The 20,343-nt window shown below is 37.3% G+C and overlaps 1 long non-coding RNA gene across 1 annotated transcript in view; it reads left to right on the forward strand.

The window, feature by feature from the left end:
* The window catches only part of LOC124099232 (uncharacterized), a 192,704-nt gene that overhangs the window by 126,835 nt on the left and 45,526 nt on the right, over positions 1-20,343 (forward strand). The window contains exon 3 of the long non-coding RNA XR_009227766.1: positions 14,817-19,762. This is a non-coding gene — a long non-coding RNA (uncharacterized LOC124099232). The remainder of the gene's footprint in view (positions 1-14,816; positions 19,763-20,343) is intronic.

Genomic DNA, 20,343 nt, shown 5'->3' on the forward strand with positions numbered 1-20,343 from the left:
AATTAAAAAGTAAAAATCACTGAAGGTTTAAAAACTTCTCTCCTGAATAATTTGAATTCTCATAAAATACCAGTCAGTAGAGCTCTGCAGTAAAAGAAGTTTCTATATATTTACTTATAATGCAAACGTTTCCCAAAAATTACGTAAAGAGAGGCAAATGAGGAAGCCAGTGTAATATTGTATTGGGTGAAAGGCATATGGAATATTTCCTGGCCTACTGCCTCCAGAAATCACAAGATTTCTTACTCAGGCTTACAAATTTTCTGGCTGCTCAAGAATTTAACTTAAGAGAAGCCTGATCATTTCATTCTATAAAGGCATAAACACAAGTGACTAAAGTAGGTCTGCAGAGTTTCTCAGTACAACCTGGTTCAAAAGATTGTTTGCTATTATTCTTAGGTTCTGGGATGTAGCTACCTGTTTTGAGCTCATCTCTTGGTGACTGCCAAGGAAAAGTGAAAGAAAATAACCTGTCACTAGCTAATGCATGACTCAAGTTTTTGGAACTGAAATTCCAGAAAGGGATAGTGCTCCCTTGGGAAAGATGTTTCCCCTTAGATTTGCTGATAGGTCACCCAAAACTAGATTAATGCTACTATATGCTAGGCCATTTGTACAGTTCTCACAGCAGTCATTGGCGATAATTACTATTATGTTTACTAGATATGTGAGACAACTAGTTCACTTAGCTAGTACATAGTAGAAACTTGTACAGAAAAAAGTACCTGAACAAAAAGTCCAAAACCCACTCAGCATAAATTCTCAGAAAAGTAGGAATGGGGGAACTTTCTCAACTTCATAAATAGCATCAATAAAAACCATTAGCTAACTTCGTAATGGTGAGAAACAAACTGGATATCCCCCCCACTCCATGATTGGAGGCAAGGGAAGGATGTCCCCTCTTACCACTGTTATGCAACACTACATTGTACTAGCTAGTTCAGACAGGCAAGAAAATGAAAAATGCACAGACTGAGAAGGAAGAATTAAGTTGTCTTTGTTTGCAGATAACATGATTATTTATAGAGAAAATCCCAAAGAATTGACAAAATATACTTCTGGAACTAATAAACACAGCACCAGATGCAAGATTAATAAAAATCAATTTCCTATATGTTGGAATTTGAAATTAAAACCACAATATAAACTGGGTGTGATGGTGCCTACTTGTAATCCCAGCAGCTCAGGAGGCTGAGGCAGGAGAATTGTGAGTTCAAAGCCAGCCTCAGCACCGTAGGGAGGCCCTAAGCAAGTCAGTGTGATCCTGTCTGTGAATAATATATAAAATTGTCTGGGAATTGGCTCAGTGGTTGTGTGCCCCTGGGTTCAATTCCTGGTAACAAACAACAACAACAAAAAGATATATATAACCTACATTAGCACTGAGAAAAATAGTTATAAATATACAAAATAGAGGACACAGAGACTAATCCACAAAGCTACAACTATCTTATATTTGATAAAGGAGCTAAAAGCATGCAATGGAGGGAGGATAGCATCTTCAACAAATGGTGCTGGGAAAACTGGAAATCCATATGCAACAAAATGAAACTGAATCCCCTCCTCTCGCCATGCACAAAAGTTAACTCAAAGTGGATCAAGGAGCTAGATATCAAATCAGAGACTCTGCGTCTGATAGAAGAAAAAGTTGGCTCCGATCTACATATTGTAGGGTCGGGCTCCAAATTCCTTAATAGGACACCCATAGCACAAAAGTTGATAACAAAAATCAACAAATGGGACTTACTTAAACTGAAAAGTTTTCTCTCAGCAAGAGAAACAATAAAAGAGGTAAATAGGGAGCCTACATCATGGGAACAAATTTTTACTCCTCACACTTCAGATAGAGCCCTAATATCCAGAGTATACAAAGAACTCAAAAAATTAAACAATAAGAAAACAAATAACCCAATCAACAAATGGGCCAAAGACCTGAACAGACACTTCTCAGAGGAGGACATACAATCAATCAACAAGTACATGAAAAAATGCTCACCATCTCTAGCAGTCAGAGAAATGCAAATCAAAACCACCCTAAGATACCATCTCACTCCAGTAAGATTGGCAGCCATTATGAAGTCAAACAACAACAAGTGCTGGAGAGGATGTGGGGAAAAGGGTACTCTTGTACATTGCTGGTGGGACTGCAAACTGGTGCCGCCAATCTGGAAAACAGTATGGAGACTCCTGGGAAAGCTGGGAATGGAACCACCATTTGACCCAGCTATTGCCCTTCTTGGACTTTTCCCAGAAGACCTTAAAAGAGCGTACTACAGGGATACTGCTACATCGATGTTCATAGCAGCACAATTCACAATTGCTAGACTGTGGAACCAACCCAGATGCCCTTCAATAGATGAATGGATAAAAAAAATGTGGCATTTATACACCATGGAGTATTACGCAGCACTAAAAAATGACAAAATCATAGAATTTGCAGGGAAATGGATGGCACTAGAGCAGATTATGCTTAGTGAAGCTAGCCAATCCCTAAAAAACAAATACCAAATGTCTTCTTTGATATAATGAGAGCAACTAAGAACAGAGCAGGGAGGAAGAGCAGGAAGAAAAGATTAACATTAAACAGATACATGAGGTGGGATGGAAAGGGAGAGAAAAGGGAAATTGCATGGTAATGGAGGGAGACCCTCATTGTTATACAAAATTACATATAAGAGGTTGTGAGGGGAATGGGAAAATAAACAAGGAGAGATATGAATTACAGTGGATGGGGTAGAGAGAGAAGATGGGAGGGGAGGGAGGGGGGATGGTAGAGGATAGGAAAGGTAGCAGAATACAACAGTTACTAATAGGGCATTATGTAAAAATGTGGATGTGTAACCGATGTGATTCTGCAATCTGTATTTGGGGTAAAATTGGGAGTTCATAACCAACTGGAATCTAATGTATGAAATATGATATGTCAAGAGCTTTATAATGTTTTGAACAACCAATAAAAAAAATTAAAAAAAAAATAGATACAGGATCAATAAATATAAATGACAAAACTTTGAAGAAATGAAAAAAATTCAAATAGAGACATATTCCATATTCCCTGGATCTAAAGCTACAATTAAGATTTCAGATCATCCCAACATGATCCAGATTCAACACAATTACAATCAAAATGTCAGAAAGCTATTTAATGAATATTTTTGACAAATAATTCTAAAATTTACATAGAGACCAAAAGATCTAGGAAAGCTAATACAATACTGAAGAATAAAAATCAGAGGACTGATATATTCAACTTTGAAACTTAGTAAAAAGGTACAGTAACCCAAATAGCTTCAATGGAATGGAATGGAAGAGTCTAGAAATAGGTTCACATTAAACACAGCCGATCTTTAACAAAGAAGCAATGGCAATTCTATAGGGAAAGGGTAGTTTTTCAACACATTGGACTGGAACAACTAAATACATTTATGTAAAAGAAAAAAATATAAACACAGATCTTACAGCTTTCAGGAATATTAACTAAAAATGGATCACACATCTAAATGTATAACTATAAAACTTCCAGAAGATAATCCATAAAATGGCATCACTCAACCCAAAGTTACCTAAACAACACAAAAACCCATGATCCACAAAAGAAAAAAAAAGATAAATTATACTTTGTTAATTTCTTTTTTACCACGTGATAGATATCATTAAGAGAACTTAAAGACAACCCACAGACAGGGAGAACATATTTGCTAAAAATCTGACAGAAAACTCATATTCAAAATGTATAGCAAATTCTTGAAGTTCAATAGGAAAAAAGAACACCAAACTAGAACTTGGACAAAAGATGAGAAGAGATACATCACCCAAGAAGATATACAGATGGTAAATAATCATATGAAAAGTTAGTTAATATCATTTGTCATTAAGGAATTACAAATTAAAGCAAAAATAAGATACCACTATTAGAATGAGTTTTAGATTAGCTAAAACTGGAAAAAAAAAAAACCCACAAACTGGTAATACCATGCTGACAATGACAAAGAGCAATAGGAACTGTCTTTCTCTGTGTGATTGCAAACTGACAATTTGACAGTTTCTTGCAAATATAAGCATGATTTGGCCATACAGTCCAGCAACTGTGCTCCTACACATATATAAAATGTTGTTGAAAATATTCATGTAAAATCCACAAATATTTATATTAGCTTTATTCATAATCATAAAAAATGGATGTAACCAAGATGCTTTCACTAGGTGAATGGGTAAACAAAATAAAGTACCTACACATAATGGGATATGATTCAGGGGTAAAAATAAGAGTTAGCATGTGGAAGGACATGACAGAATCATAAACGTTTATTTCTAAGTGAAAGAATCCAATACGAAGAAGTACATACTCTATGGTTGCAAGTATGTGAGAAATCACATAATCATTTCTTTTGGGGGAAAGAGAAAAATAGAGATGTAGGGAAAAGGATCAGTGATTTCTGGACGTCATGATGAGTAGGTGAAAGGTGGGGAGGCTGTCCTGTAGCGTATGATGCTGTAAATGGTGGATACACAACACTGTCCATTGTCAGAAGCCATAGAATTGTGCAACAAATAGAGTCAGCATTAATGTATGCAAACTTTTTAAAGTCATTGAATCAGGAGGTCAGGAGAACCCAAAAAGAAGCAGAGATGGAGAGAAGAGAATACAAGTATTTTCATGAAGTAACCTCAAAGAAGAGGGTGAGGGAAAGAGGTGCTAACTTAAGTAACTTTGGAAATGAATGGAATCATGATATTCTAGTTAATAAAGTTGTTTTTTAGGGGACTGAAATTAACAATTATGATAGTTCTATACCTGTTTAGAGGTTTTGAACAAATAATAATTGAATGGTCCAAGGCAAGAATCACGTTTCTTATTATTGGAACAGTTTTCAGATAAGCAAAATAGGCAGCTATAATGATCCATGTGTAATGGATTAGAATTAGAACTATCTGTAAGAACTTGTGTTTGGTTTAATATTGGTACAGATGGTTACATATTGAAATATTTATACATAGGTGTTCATAGAGAAGTTATCACACATATACTTCTGTCGGCTGAGGAGGTCTAAGAGCGATGATACCCCCCAGTAACAGTGAACTCATCTAACACATAGATCTTGGTTTTCAACATTTTTTTGAAATAAAAGTAAACTGGTAGAAATTATTCATTGTAATTCTGGACACAAAATATGCAGACCCCAGAGCATCTTACAGTGTTGTGAAGAAATTGCTTATTTAAAAAAATACCATTGTTCAAGTATATATAGGAGCCAAATAAAACCTCACTAAACTAGAACAATTTGAGCAATAAAATCATCTATACTTGGGTAAGGGGTATAAGAATTTTCATTTATTTATTTATTTTTATTTGTTTACTTACTTGTGTGTGTGCGTGTGTGTGTGAGAGAGAGAGAGAGAGAGAGAGAGAACCTGAAACTGCTATGAGAACTATATATCTGAGAGCCATGTATGGAGCCAAGATGGCAGAATAGACTTGACTCTGCAAGAGGTAAGTCAGGCAACAAATGGGAAACCAGTCCAAGGAGGGAAAGAAAGGAAGAATTCTGGGAACCATAAACAAGTGATGAGAGGGCTGTGGTTGTGGCTCAGTGGTAGAGCGCCTGCCTTGCATGCATCAGGCACAGGGTTAGATCCTCAGCACCACATAAATAAATAACATAAAGGTATTGTGTCCATCTACAACTAGAAATTTCTTTTAAAGAAGTGATGAAAAAACCTAAACAACATGGAAAATTGGAAATGCAACAAAGAGAAAAGCACAAAGCAATTCACAGTTTCACCTCAGCTCTCTTGCTCGGGGCACAGAACCCGATATTTATAAGGGGAACTGGGAAGTGCAAATAACCCCTATAATAACAGCAATACAGCTGTGCTAGCTGGAGAAATCCATGGTTGTTAACAAACTTTAAATCTAGTTTGGGGATTTGCTTTTAGAGTGACTTCACCACGACCACCACCTGGCTTTACAGGAGAACTTTATTTATATTGCTCAGCAAATTCTCAAGAGTGCTGTAAATAGGAGCTGTGGTAGGGGCTCTCCCAGAACAAAGAAAACTGCCAGATTCCTGAGTGCATGTAAATCTGTCCTGACTCTGTTGTAACTTTGTTGCAATGCTACAGCATAAGAATACCTGATCAGAATGTGCATTACCCTATATGGTAGACAAAGAGCTTGAAAGAGGTATATAAGGTGATGACTCCCTTCAATTGAGGCTCCGCCTTTGGATATTAATCTGATGGGCCAGTATTGGCACTAATAATAGCTGCTTCTTGCTCAATACCCCAGGTGTCCTGTTTTACTATATGAAAATGCCACTACAGAGCCATCTTGAGAAGGGTCCTAGTGTCAGGGACTAAGCTTCTATGGGGATCAAGTGTTGAGAGCCACAGCGAAGGGGCCCCAGCAAACTTCTAGCTGCCAGCTGATTGGCTCCTCTGCTGTGATGCTCATTGGACTGTTTCCCGCCCTTTCAGACCATGGAGCTGCTCATTGGGGGACTTTTTTTGGCTCCGCCCATGCGACCCAGCCAATCAGCCTCAAGAGCAGGAGAAGTGGGGGCGGGGTTGAGAGGCTGGTGGGAAGCCTGTGATGGCAGTTGGGCTCTGAGGGAATTCCTGAAGAGCTCCTGTGGTGTGGCGTGTGTTCTAAAAATAAAGTTTGTTTCTGCTTGATAAGTGGCTCCTGAATTGTGCCCAGCCAGACTGCAGGCAATCAAGAAATCCAAAACAAATACTCTTGAGGGTCCAATGTACATCACATGGCCACGTTGACTGTGTGGGAGATGGCTACATGAGACAGTCACTGCATAGCAGAGTGTCTAAGACAAACTTGCTAAGTGCATTATGCATTGGGGTGTGTGGTCTGTAGTGGGGAGGGGAGTGGAGGGCACAGACTTAAGTGATCCCGACCACTGTGATGTGAAGGACACCAGTCAGAGGGATGGGTCTGGAGGCAACCAGGCATGGATACCTACTCGCTCAGTTCTGTGACATCCCCACCCCCACCCTGCACACATTCCAGCTCCCAGGTTTGACTGTTCCACAACCCTCAGAGGCATTCTGGGATATGCTGTAGCTTAAATATTTGCCATGCCCCTGGGCTTACAGACAAGAAACCTCCAGACTGAACACACACCCATTCAACACTGCCCACATACCACTGACACTGGGTCAGTGTTGGGACACTTAGTCCCAACAGTGGCCATGCCAATGTGTGCAGACTGAAGCCCTCTGCCTTCCTGGTGAGGTTCTTAATCCACCAAAACTGAGTTGGTGAGAATGGCGTGCTATGGCTTCAACATTTGCCATGCCACCAGATGTGCTATTAAAAGCTTCCAGATAGAATATGGCCCTGGTGTGGTCTATCCCTGAAAACTATCCAGTGAAAAATTGGGGCACAGCCTGCTTTTCATCCCACCTTGTATGGTGTGAGTTGAGAGCAATCATAATAGGTTACAGCGAAGACCCACTAAATCACCCAGCCATACCTGGCTGATTCCAACCATAGACCGCTCAGACAAGAATCTCCAAGTATTATTGGAGATAATTATATCCTTTTATTCTTTATTTTATTCTTTAATTTGAATTTTTCTTCTTTTTCATTTTATTTTTGTTTTTTGATTTACCTTTCCCGTTTTCTTCCTTCCTTTTTGAATTAATTTTTTCACGTTTATTAATTTTTACTCCTTTCTCTTATTATTGCTGAGGTTATTTCTTTTATTTGGTTTTCCTCTATTCTTTGTTTACTATTTCTCATTATTTTCCTTCTTTGGTTCATTAATAATTCTTTAATAATAAATAATACTAATGTATTAACAAATTCTTTAATAATTTTATATTATGTGATCTCCTTTTCTGTATGGTGCTGGGAATTGAGCCCAGCACCCTGGGTGTGTGCTTTGCCAGTGAACTCTACCCCAAGCCCAGCTGTAAATTGCACCTTACTCCAGCCATGATCTATTCCCACTTTGGTGAACACTTCAACTTAAAGACACTGGGGCACTAAGGTCCTACTAAGGTCCTACTCCTGGACATTCATGGCCATTTCAAAAGCAAAGAGAAATGACTGTTGTTGATACCACACCAGTGAGGGACTCCAGCACACTACACTTCCATATCCTAAAGCTCAAGAAGTAAAACCAAAAATCAACAAATGGGATGGCAACAAACTAAAAAGCTTCTTCACATCAAAGGAAACAATCAAGAATGCAAATTAAAACTGCACTGAGATTTCATCTCACTCCAGCCAGAATGTCAATCATCAAGAATACAAGTAACAATAAATGTTGGTGAAGATGTGGGAAAAGGGAATGATCATACATTGTTGGTGGGACAAAATAGATGCAATCACTTTGAAAAACATATGGAAATTCCTCAAAAAACTAGGAATGGAACCACCATTTGACTTATCCCATTCCTCAGTATATATCCAGAGGACTTAAAAACAGTATCCTATAGTGAGTGATGCAGTGACATCAATGTTCTATAGCAGTACAATTCACAAAAGTTAAGTTATAGAGCCAATCTAGGTGCCCTTCAACAGACAAATGGAGAAAGAAATGCACAGTGGAGTATTACCATAGACCATTACCATTAGCCATAAACAAGAATGACTTTCTGACATTTCCAAGTAAATGAATGGATATGAAGACTATCATGCCAATCCCAAAAAACCAAAGGTTGAATGTTCTCTCTGATATGTGAAAGCTTACCCACAATAAGGAGGTGGGAGAATAGGAGCAGTGGGGATTAGACAAAGGGGAATGAAAGGAAGGGAGGGGAGATAGGAAAAGACAAACAGTGGGATGAATCTGAGATAACTTTCCTAACATATGTGAATACACCATAGTGAATCTCACCACTGTAAACATCCATAAGACTGGGGTCTTAATTAGGATAAGATATATTCCTTGCTTGTATAATTTTATCATAATGGATTCTACTATCATGTATAACTAAAAAGAACCAATAAAATAAAAAATTGGGTACTGGGGTTGTGGCTCAGTGGTAGAGCACTCGCCTAGCATATGTGAGACACAGGGTTCAATCCTCAACACTACATATAAATAAATAAAATAAAGGTATTAAAATAAAAATTAAAAACACAATTTACCAAACCTCTCCCCAAAAAAAACAAAATAAAAATTTGACCAAATTTTAATGGTCCCAGATTTCAGTGGTTTCATTGTGCCAGTAAAATGGTTTAATGAAACAAGTTCTGAATATTTTTTTAAATGACATTTTTAATAAAAAGCATGCAGTAGACAAGGCATAGTGTCAGTATTTTTCTTCCTATGATCAGCTTTCAAGTTTTAAGCCTCTGTGGCAAGATCTACCAAGACATTCTTCTTAAAGATATCCACTTGGATCTCAGAAATAAGTTACAGACTGCTTCAAATTAAAGCATGAATTACACTGAGCAGCATCCCAATGCTTGGGGATGTGTAATTGCTAGGACATTAGGTCATGCAGCTCATTTCACAGGATGAACTCAGCTGTGGGAAATGAGATTAGGAAACCCATGTGGATGCTTCTACAACTACCCTGCATGCCACCACTGAATGATATTAAAAATACCCAGGATCCATCAGGCATGTTTCAATTTTAGGACACTATTACTGAACATCTAAAATATGTTCATGGGGGGAAAAACCAGATTTGGACAAGTTTACTCTATTAATCAACGTATGCCAGTACCATTCATGTGACTACTTAAACCTCAGAGGTGTCGAAAACAAATTTTTCATGAATGTCAGAGGTAAATGTCACCTTCACAGAGTAGACATTTTAGCTTCCAAATGCAGGATAATTTTAGCACTTATTTCTAATCATTAAGACTTGGGAAATCAAATTCTTCATAAGCCTATTTTTATTTCATTTGTTATTTGGACTTAATTCCAAAACTTTAAACTTCAACAATTCTCATCCATTTTTGCTTTGTTATATAGCTTGTAAAAGCCTCAGGCATATTTTCTAAGGTATGCACAGTTTTTTTCCCACAGTTTTATGTATACACACACAAAAAAATTGTGAAATATTTAAATACAGATAACATCCATTATATCCCACACTTCTTTTTTTGGTGGTGGTAACATAGCACATCTAATTTTTTGGCAATTTTCAATATGTAATATATTGTTATTTACTGTAATCACTTTACTGCACAACAGATCACCAGAACTTATTCCTCCCAGCTGAAACTAATCATAAGCAAAATTCTAAAACCACAATGAGATATTATCACATTCCTCCCAAATGAAACTTTGTTCCCTCTAACCAACATTTCTCCATTCTACCACCTATCCTCCCAGCTCCTGGCAACCACCATCCTACTTTCTGTTTCTATAAGTTTGACTATTTTGTATCCCTTATGTGAGATCACACAGCATGCAGATTTGTCTTTTTGTGTGTGGATCATTTCACTTGCAATCATCAAGGTTCAGTTATGTGGCTGTAAATGACTATTTTCTTTTTTAAAGCTAAGTAATATTCCCTTGTGTGCAAATATACCACATTTTCTTTACCAATTCATCAGGTGATGAACACTTGAGTTGATTCCACATTTCGGCAATCATTAATGCTACAATGAACAGGAGAGTACAGGTACCCTTTGATACAATCCTTTTACCTCCTATGGATATACACCAACACTGGGATTGTGGATCATATGATAATTCTATATTTAACATTTTGAAGAACCTCTACAAAGTTGGTCATAATGACTGGGTTAATTAATAGTCATTAATAATAATGATTGTGCATATTAGTAACAACAAAATCTAACAATATGTACAATTAATAATGTGCAAGTTTTCCCTTATCTCCATATCCTCTCCAACATATGTTACTTTTAATTTTTTTGATAGGTATGAGATGATATCTCATTTTGGTTTTAGCATTTTGCTAATGATTAGTGACATTGGACATCTTTTTAATAAACCTGCTAGCCATTTGTATGTCTTATTTTGAGAAATGTCTATTCAGATGCTTTTCTCATTGTTAACCAGAATATTTATTTTCTTGCTATTGTGTTCTTTGCATATTTAGTATACTAATCCCATACTATATATATATATTTTTTTCCCCCATTCCATAGGTTGCCTCTTTGCTATTTGGATTGTTTTATTTACTGTGAAAAAGTTTTAGTTTGAGGTATTCCTGTTTGTCTATTTTTGCTTTTGCCTTTTGAGGTCATATCCAGAAAACCATTGCCCAAACCAATGTCAAGAAGCTTTCACTTACAATTTCTTTTAGAAGTTTTACAGCACCACATTTATATGCTACAATCTAATTTCATTCCTCTACATGTGCTATCCAGTTTTCCCAGCACCATTTTTTGAAGAGACTATCCTTTCTCCATTTTGACAACTTTATCAAAGATCCTTTGACTGTAAATAAATAGGTTCATGTCTTGGCTCTCTATTCTGTTCCATTTGGTTAACATGTCTGTTTTTATGACAGTACTATGCTATACTTATTGATGACTGTTGCTTTGTAGTATGTTTTGAAATCAGCTTTGTGATACCTTCAGCTATGTTCTTGTTTCTCAAAATTCCTTTGGCTATCCAAAATCTTTTGCAGTTCCACATGCATTTAGGTTTCTATTTCTGTGGGGAAAAAAGTCATTGATTTTGATAAGAATTGCAATGAGTCTGTATTGCTTTGGGTAGTATGGACATTTTAACAATATTCTTCTATAAATGTGGGATATCTTTTTGTGCCTTCTTCAATTTTTTTCGCAATACTTTATAGGTTTTCTGTGTATAGATCTTCTACTTCCTTGGTTAAAATTCCTTCCAAATGTCTTGTATTTGCTATGATTATAAGTGGGTCTATTTCTTTCTTTTCTCTCTGTGCACTGCAGTTAGAACCTATGACTTCACACATACCAGGTAAACACTCTACTACTGAGCCATGTCCCCAGCCTAGGACTATTTTCTTGATTTCTTTTTTGACTATTTTACTGTTAGTACATGGAAATATCTTGTACATGAATACTTTTATCCTGAAACTTTATTGAACTTTCTTATCATGTCTAGTCTCTCTGTGTGTATAAACCTGAAGGTTTTCTATATATAAGAACATGTCATCAGCAAATACAAAATTTCCCTACTTCCCTCCTATTTGAATGACCCCCCGACCCCAGCTTGCCTTCCAGTACTAGGACTAGGAGTTACAGTACTATATTGAATAGAAGTGGTAAGAGTGGACACCTTTGTCTTATTCCTAATCTTAGAGAAAACAGATTCAGCTTTTCATTAATAATATGAAATTAACTGTGGGCTTGCCATATATGTACATTCTTTCTGTACCTGAATTGTTGTATCATGGAAAAATGGTGAATTTTATCAAATACTTTTTTTTGCATCTGTTGAAATTATCACATAGTTTTAATCCTTCATTTTTTCTAATTGCTGTATCACATATTCTAATTGCTATATCACATAATATGTATAATTTTTAAATTCTAAAATAAGGGAAAGAGGAAATACTCGGGAATCATATTGGCCAAATTATATTGTCACATTGTGTGCCTGTGGGTATTAGTAACAACAAAATCTATCAATATGTACAACTATAAAGAACCAATAAAAATATGGGGAAAATTTCTAAAATAATTTTTGAAAAGAGTGAGTAAAGCCACTTATTCTTTTTCCTCTGCTGTATCTCTAAGTCTTGCAATTCACTCGGGATCATATGATTTGTTCTGTTTAATGGACTATGAGCAGAAATGATTTGTTTCAATCCAAACAGATGTAATTGTTTTTCCTTTACCCATTTCTTTTCCTTCTATAGTGACCTCAAAAATTACATGTTCCAGATGTCACAGCTACAAGATGGCTAAGTCTCCATCAGCCTGGGTGTCTGGGAGGTTACGTGGGACTCTGTTGCCTGACCACTTCCCTGGGGACAGTAACCTTAGTAAGAAATAATCCTTGATTGTCTTTAAGCCAGTGAGATTTTGGAGCTAATTAGTTACTAATATGACCTATTCTATTCTAATACAGTGAGTTCTCTTATAAAGGAGGGTCAAAATATAAATGCCTTAAATATATGCAGAAAAGAAGTGATCTTTCAGGGGTGGAGTAGTGGCTCAGTGATAGAGTGCTTGCCTAGAATGCATGAGGCACTGGGTTTGATTCTTAGCACCACATAAAGTAAAAAATAAAGATATTGTATCCACCATAAACTAAAAAATAGATTTTAAAAAAGATTTTTTTAAAGTCTATCTTTCTGTTCATCACTCTTTTTATTTTCCCCTGGAGTCCATCCTAATATCCCATAAAACCAATTTAAATACCTAAGAAATCTTAAACTTGGGTCTTCTTTTTCAGGGTAACTCAGCCTCCCTGTTCAGTTCACAGTTGGGACACCTGGTCATGGCTCCTCTCAGCAGGGTCTGCCTTTTGTTACTCCTCCCTAAGACTCTGATTTCAGAATGAATATGACTTATCCCCTTGGATTTTAAGAAGCCTCTGAAGTGACTCCTCCTGAATTCCTGGTCTCTGTGGTGTGTGGCTGGTTTACTCTGCTGGCATCTACTCCTACACCCACTTGGATTTGGGGGCACTGTCCTGGATCCTGACAGAAGTCTGTGGTGACTGATTTTCTTCATTTGCCATGTCCTATTCCCTAGGATAGGGGCTGCAATCTCTTCCTATAATCAGCCAGAAAATGAATAATTCAGGCTTTTCAGACCAAATTCAGTCTTTGTCACATATTTTTTCTTGTTCTAATTCTCCTCCTCCTCCTCCATCTCCTTTTATTTCCAAATCCCTTTAAAATTGCAAAGACTATTCTTATCTCAGGGCCATAAGCAAAGCCAACTGAAGCAGGACCTGGCCAATAGATTGCATTTTGCCAATTCTGATCTACAACTTTATCTCCTGACCTTAAGCCTCTTTCACTTTCCCTGCATGGATTTTAGGAAGCCCTGTGTTCCTGGCACACCCCACTGCACCTGGAGAAGACCGCTTTGGGTTCATCTACTGAGAACACTTCTTCTACCCATAGTGCTTCACTGCTTCTGGACGGTGCTGATCCCAAGAACAGCACAGCAGCTCATATATCCATCCATTCTGGGTTTCTGTCGGGGGTGGGATGGTCTGAGACCCAGGAAATAGGAGGTTCCTGGCCTACTTTCTAGGATCCAGGCAGCAACTTTTCCATCCTAGTGACAGGTTCTCCAAATTCCTCTTCTTTTTCTCTCAGCAAAAGGCTTTCGACTTCTTTTGGTTTGATGGATCATATCTTCCAATCTTCTAAATGATGGTTTAGAGATGAACTTTCATAGTTTTGCCCTAGACTTGTACTTTACCATATAGAAGAAGGAGAGAATTGATAAAATGCCCTTCTTTCTCAGTCAGGCTAAGTTTTCTGTCAGGTTCAATTTTCTATTAGAAACAGAGTATTCAAAGCAGATTCTACAAATAATATACATTATACATCTATTTCAATACAATATGTATTTCCATGTATTTTCTAGTAAGCATCCTAAATGTCTATGTTTAATAAAGACTTTCGGATTCATCTGCTAGGCTTACAAAAATCTTTTAAACAGAGGTACACACGGGCCTATTTCAAGTTACCAGACATCGGAACTGCTTGCCATCAAGCTTGAGTTTTCCATGCTCTGCAGGAAGCACTTAGCCAAGTATTCCGAAGTTGTATATTATAATAATCTATTTAAATATTTAAATGATCATTTATTCATGAGGCCCTACGTTTTCCTTCCCAAGATAGTTGGCATGATGTAGCAGCAATTAAAAGGCACTCATAATCATAATCACAGCCATTACTATGTTTTCTGGCAGCTCAGTGGCACTCTTCCATCACCGGCCTCCAGAGATGCAGTTTTGCCTCCAGAGCAGAGAGCATCTGTGTGCAGCAGAGGATCAGCCTGTGTTCCTGCCCCGGTCAACCAGGAGCGCTTTTGCAGTGACACAGCCCACCCAGGGAGCACCACCAGTGACTGAGGATCACCTAACAAATGAGGGAGCTGCTCCATTCTTAGCTGTTCTTTTCCTCTCCCAAGAATCTTTCATTCTTTGGTAACTTCGGGGTGAAACACAGCAGATTTAAAATTCCAAACAGCATTTTGCTCTAGATGCCCTGCAATGTGGCTCTGAATGCAGAAAGCAGTGGAATATATAAGAAGGCTCTTTATAAACTTAAAAGTTTTAAAGAGAAAGGCCAAAAGTGCTTGCTTGTCCTCCCCTCCTCCCCATTACTCATTTGTGTGCATTTAGAAATGGGAAAGAATTTCCACGCCAGCATCCTAAGCCTCCTTTCTGAGATTCCTAGGAAGTATGGAGTCAGTGCCCCTGGGTCAGGCTGTTAAGGAGCTTGTCTTCCAACCTGTCTCATCTGAAATTCCACCATTAGAGCTACCTTTCCTAGGAAGTGTTCTCCTACCTTCTCAAGCAGATCCTGGGGTTCTTCTATGTTCCCACAGGCAGTGTGACCAAATGTACCTTTTTCCAGGTATTATCCCAGTTTGGGCAATCAAAATCCCACAGGTTAGAAAATCTCAGACTCCTGGGAAAACTGCGACAGCTGGTCACTATTGCACTGTGTTCAAATGTCAGAATTTACATTATTGGAGTAATCAAGTTGCTTGGTGAGTGCCCTCACTGTGAACCCTTTGAAGATAGAAATCATATAAACTTGAAGACATTAGTTGTTGAAAAAATGAAGGAAAATTTTATAGAATAAGTGAATGAATGAGATTAATAAATCTGATAAGATTGCTTATAGTTTCTCCAGATTGATGCATCAAATATAATAAAATGTCTGGATTACATGCCTGAATTTAATGGCTAGAAATGATCCTGAAATTGTTTTTGAGAACAATGAGTATTAATAAAACATCCCAGGACATGAAGTTGCTGAACATCATCAAGCAATGAGAGATGAGGATCGAAGTTGAACACAAGCTTTTTTTTTTCAAGACAGGAAAACAAGAATTGTGGTCTGAATATGCTCCCCAAAGTTTATGTGTTCGGAGGTGGGACATAGTGGAAGATGTTTTGATAATAAGGACACCATTCTTGGGAATAAGTAAATACTATTAACTCAGAAGCATAGTTTGTTTGTTTGTTTTAATAAAATGACAAGTTTGTTTCCTCCTGCTCACCCTCTCTCCTCCCATTTGTCATGGCTTGGTGTAGCAAGATGGCAGCTCCTGAATCTTAGACTTTCAAGCCTCAGGAATCATGAGCCTATAAATTTCTATTCATTGTAAGTTACCCAGTGTGTAGTTTTATGCTATAGCAACACAGAACACAATAAGCCAGCAAGAGATAAGGGTTTTCTTTTTTTTCCTGGTCCATCTTTTTTGCATTGTCAAGTAAACCCAATGTGTACAATCTATGGTGTAAAAAGCTTATTGGATATTCATAGCTAAATTCATTGTATTACTTTTTCTTTTCATTCAGTTAAATGAGTTACAGGGCAATATGATAAGTAACAGAGGTGAGAGCAGGAAGAAAACAAGGTCAACCTGGCATGTTGGAAGGTGGCATGAAGGCCTGATTAGTGAAAGGACCCGAAGCCAGGTGGCCTGGCTTGAACTCTACCCACTTCTACCTTCTCACTTTGTGAACTTGGGTAGGTTAACATCACTAGTGTTCAATTGTCTTTTATGTGAAACAACAATAGTAATAATACTATAATGATAATACTATCTAGTAGGGTTACTCTGAAGATAAATGAGATACAACTCTTGGCTCAGCATTTCACAAATAAAGTTCTCTAAAAATGGTGGTGGCAATAGTAGTAGTTGTTGTTGCTTTTGTTATTATTCAGATTCATTAGCATGTAGGAGCCACAGTTCACCTCTTATTAAATACTGTGATGCAAATGGTAAGTAGGCAAATAAAAGCAAAATGCTATGGGGAATTTAAGGTAGAAGAAGAGATATTATTTCTAACTAGAAAAATTTAGGAAGATGTCTAGGATAATGCAAAGAGACACTGAAGTATTAATTCAGAACATAAAACTAGCAGTGAACATATGACCTTCCTTTTATTGTTGAAACAATCTTATACCTTTGCATTCTCAACTGGTAATCTTGTACATATTAATAATATTTATTGATTCACTGATATCCACAAAACACATCTAAAAAGTTGAAATATAGTCTGCTAATAGATCAATAACCTTAAATATTCTTTAGCAATATGCAGGGATCAAAAGAAGGTTTTATCACCTATCAACATTTTAAGCTATTTTAATTAAGTCATAGTCTGGCATTATGCAAACAGCTATAGAAGCCTTCTTTAATTGCCCATATGTAAATTTAATAATAAAGACAATGAACACTTGTTTGAGGAGTTTCTCATAAAATTAACTAATTAGTCCTCCATTACACTCCTATTGAGTTCAAAACAATTCCTTTTACAGATCTAATTATAAAACCTCAGATATGCAAAAACTGCTGCAATTTCAAAACAGTTCTATTAGACTAGCAAGAGCCCTATGACACTGATATAATCCCAACAACTACAAAGTGGTTCAGTTCCAAATGGGAATGACTCTGGAGACTGTCTTGCCAAAGAGAGTAGTGCTCCTAAGAACAATGTCCATTCACAATATAATATCCTGAAGTCTTTTAAATGCCAATCACCAAGCTGGAGAAGATGAATTACAAGCAATCCCTTTCTTCACAATGGGGGTATTTCATATCATGGTGAGCCTGGCATGAAACAAACCAGAGCAATTACATTTCCTCTAATCAGACCTTTGCCCTTGGGAAACTGGAAAGTCTATAGTGAAGGGCTGTCAAGAGAATACGGTTACTACATTTAATATCATTTAACTTCTATCATTAAAAGAAAAATAAGCCAGACCTTTCTCCTTCAAATATCTGCCTCTCAGGGTAATGCCATTCTAAACAAACTAGGGCATCCATTTTTCTAGAAGATTGGGTATAAAAACAAATAGACAAATACACTATTAATTTTTATGCAGGAAGCCCAAAAATATATATGTCCCTCTCTTGGGCTGCACTCCAGACCCTGGAATTTTGTGTTTACACTATTCTGAAAAATTGGTGGGAAGTTTGAATACTCAATGTGATGATATTTTCCCATCACCCAAACCTAAACACAAGTTGTATGACTTTCTGTTCTGAATTTGCATGCCTTTCCCTTGTCTTGCCAGCACTTAGGCATACACAAAAGCAAAATCTCCGATGTAACAAAAGCAGGGCTCACTTTGGTTTTCCCTCCACCCCCAAGTTCCAAACGCTTACATTTCCTTTACAGCAAAGAGGATTTTGTCCTTATGTTCTTCTTTCCCTTGAGGACTCAGAGCTTCACACAGTTGTATGTAACAGCTGGTGATACTCTAAGATTCCCTAAGAGGCAAAATGCAGATGGCAAAGAGAACCACCCACGCTTGTCAGTTTGCCCAGACACTATCCTCAAGGGACAAAATCTGCACCAGTGAAATGAGCACATTTTCATGCCAACAATGAACAGGCTGCTAAAAGGCATGGCGTTCTCCAGATTCTGCCCCATCTACCCAGGCTCCACATTGCACGGAATCTCAAGCCACCCAGGCATAGCTCAGATCAATGACTGGACCACAGAAGTCATGTTGACTTTTTTGGGGGTGATGAATGACTGTGCATGTTAAGGAACAATAGTGGTCAAGGGGTTTGGGTCTCAGGAAGAGGACAGTGTACAGAACACAAACTCACAGAAGGCTCAGACGTGCATCATTATATTCCTCGCATGCTTCATGGTTCCTGCAATGGGGTTCTGGGAGTCCAAATAAATGTTTGAGAAGTGCATAGATCAAGGGCTGAAATGTGTCAGAATTTTTTTTTTAATTCAAAGAGGTTGAGGATCAGGGAAGTTCTAATAGAATTAGTTTTCCCACTATGATGGTTAGAATTCTAGCTCCATCAACTAAACATCTCATCTCTTAAGTTATTTAAACCCTCAAACTCATGTTTCCTATACATCAAATAGTACAACATTTACTTCATAGGATTGCTAGGAAAACTAAATTACCCCAAATGGCAAATACACAATAAGTAATCAAGTGATTTTCACAAGTAAGCTTCTGAATAATTTGATATTCCTTAGCAGTAAGCAGAGCAATTCTGCCTTATCTGATTTACAGAGCTCAGGATGAGAAGGGGAAAATGAAAAAAAAAATATAACCCTTATCTTCACAATGATGAAAAATCAATTACACTAAAACAGAGTACAACTAAGAGATACATTTCTTTGTTTGCTTTGATTTTGCCACTCAATTCTACTATATGATGTTGAGAAAACCATTCAACCTCTGCCATCCTCAGTTTTACAGAGTGTAAATTATAACCATAATTTTTACTCATACCATCATATAAGTCTATTTTGAGATCCACATGCTTTAAAAATACTGAAAAACTGTACAAATACAAGTCACTATTAGGAACTGAGGTTTTTTCCAAGTTGCTAAATAGAGTGAAATTGATCAGAAAAGTACGTGGCATGCTGTCATGGTTCAACCCTAGCTGCTAAGGATGCCGAGGTAAGAGTGTCAGCATGTATGCTGTGAATATTCCACCCAACATGATATTCCTTTCCATCCCCCAACCCTGACGACACCCACTCCTTGAAACTGTTCTGTGAAACTTAACTTGCTTTGTCATGATTTTGTTCTCTGCTTTCTGACACTGTTTTTGCTTTCATTCTTCTTACTGGAGTTTCCTCAGGGATCGCTTTCATCTCCACAGGAATTTCCTAACCTGCACACATTTCTGGTAAGTCATCATTATCTCAATTCCACATGATTAAATTTAATATGTCATCATGTTCCCATTCTCCCCTCACAAAATGAACAGCTTCTTTCCTAGAGGTGCATTTGTGTTGATGGTGCATGATGTTGTATATGTAGAGAGTTATATAATTTCTAATGTATTATGATGTGTTGGAGGCAATGTAATCTTGGTCAGTTTAAGTGTGTCGCTCTTTCCCTGGGGTGCATCTAAGTTCCAGCGGTGTTGTGGAGCTATGAGAACTGGACACCAGTCCTGGCTATTACCTGTTAATACTTCATCTTCTGAGAGTCTCATAATACGGTTGGTAGGCAAGCTTTCATTCATGTCTTCTAGGACCTTTTAGGATACCCTGTTTTATTATATCAAGCTGCATCTTAAGAGAGGAGTTGATATTAAGGAACCGACAGGATTAAAGGAATTATTAGGGAAATACATCAATGTATGCTCCAAAAACAAAAGTACTTTCTCACTTCACTTCTATACACTATTGGAGTAACAAAGACAGGTTTATCCTCTCTCTTGAAACAAACAAAAAAATTGACAAAATATTTTTGAAAATTGAA

Source organism: Marmota monax, unplaced genomic scaffold (genome assembly GCF_021218885.2).
Source record: "Marmota monax isolate L192 unplaced genomic scaffold, Marmota_monax_Labrador192_F-V1.1 WCK01_AAM20220418_F8-fsc00011, whole genome shotgun sequence".
NCBI classification, from domain to species: Eukaryota; Metazoa; Chordata; class Mammalia; order Rodentia; family Sciuridae; genus Marmota; species Marmota monax.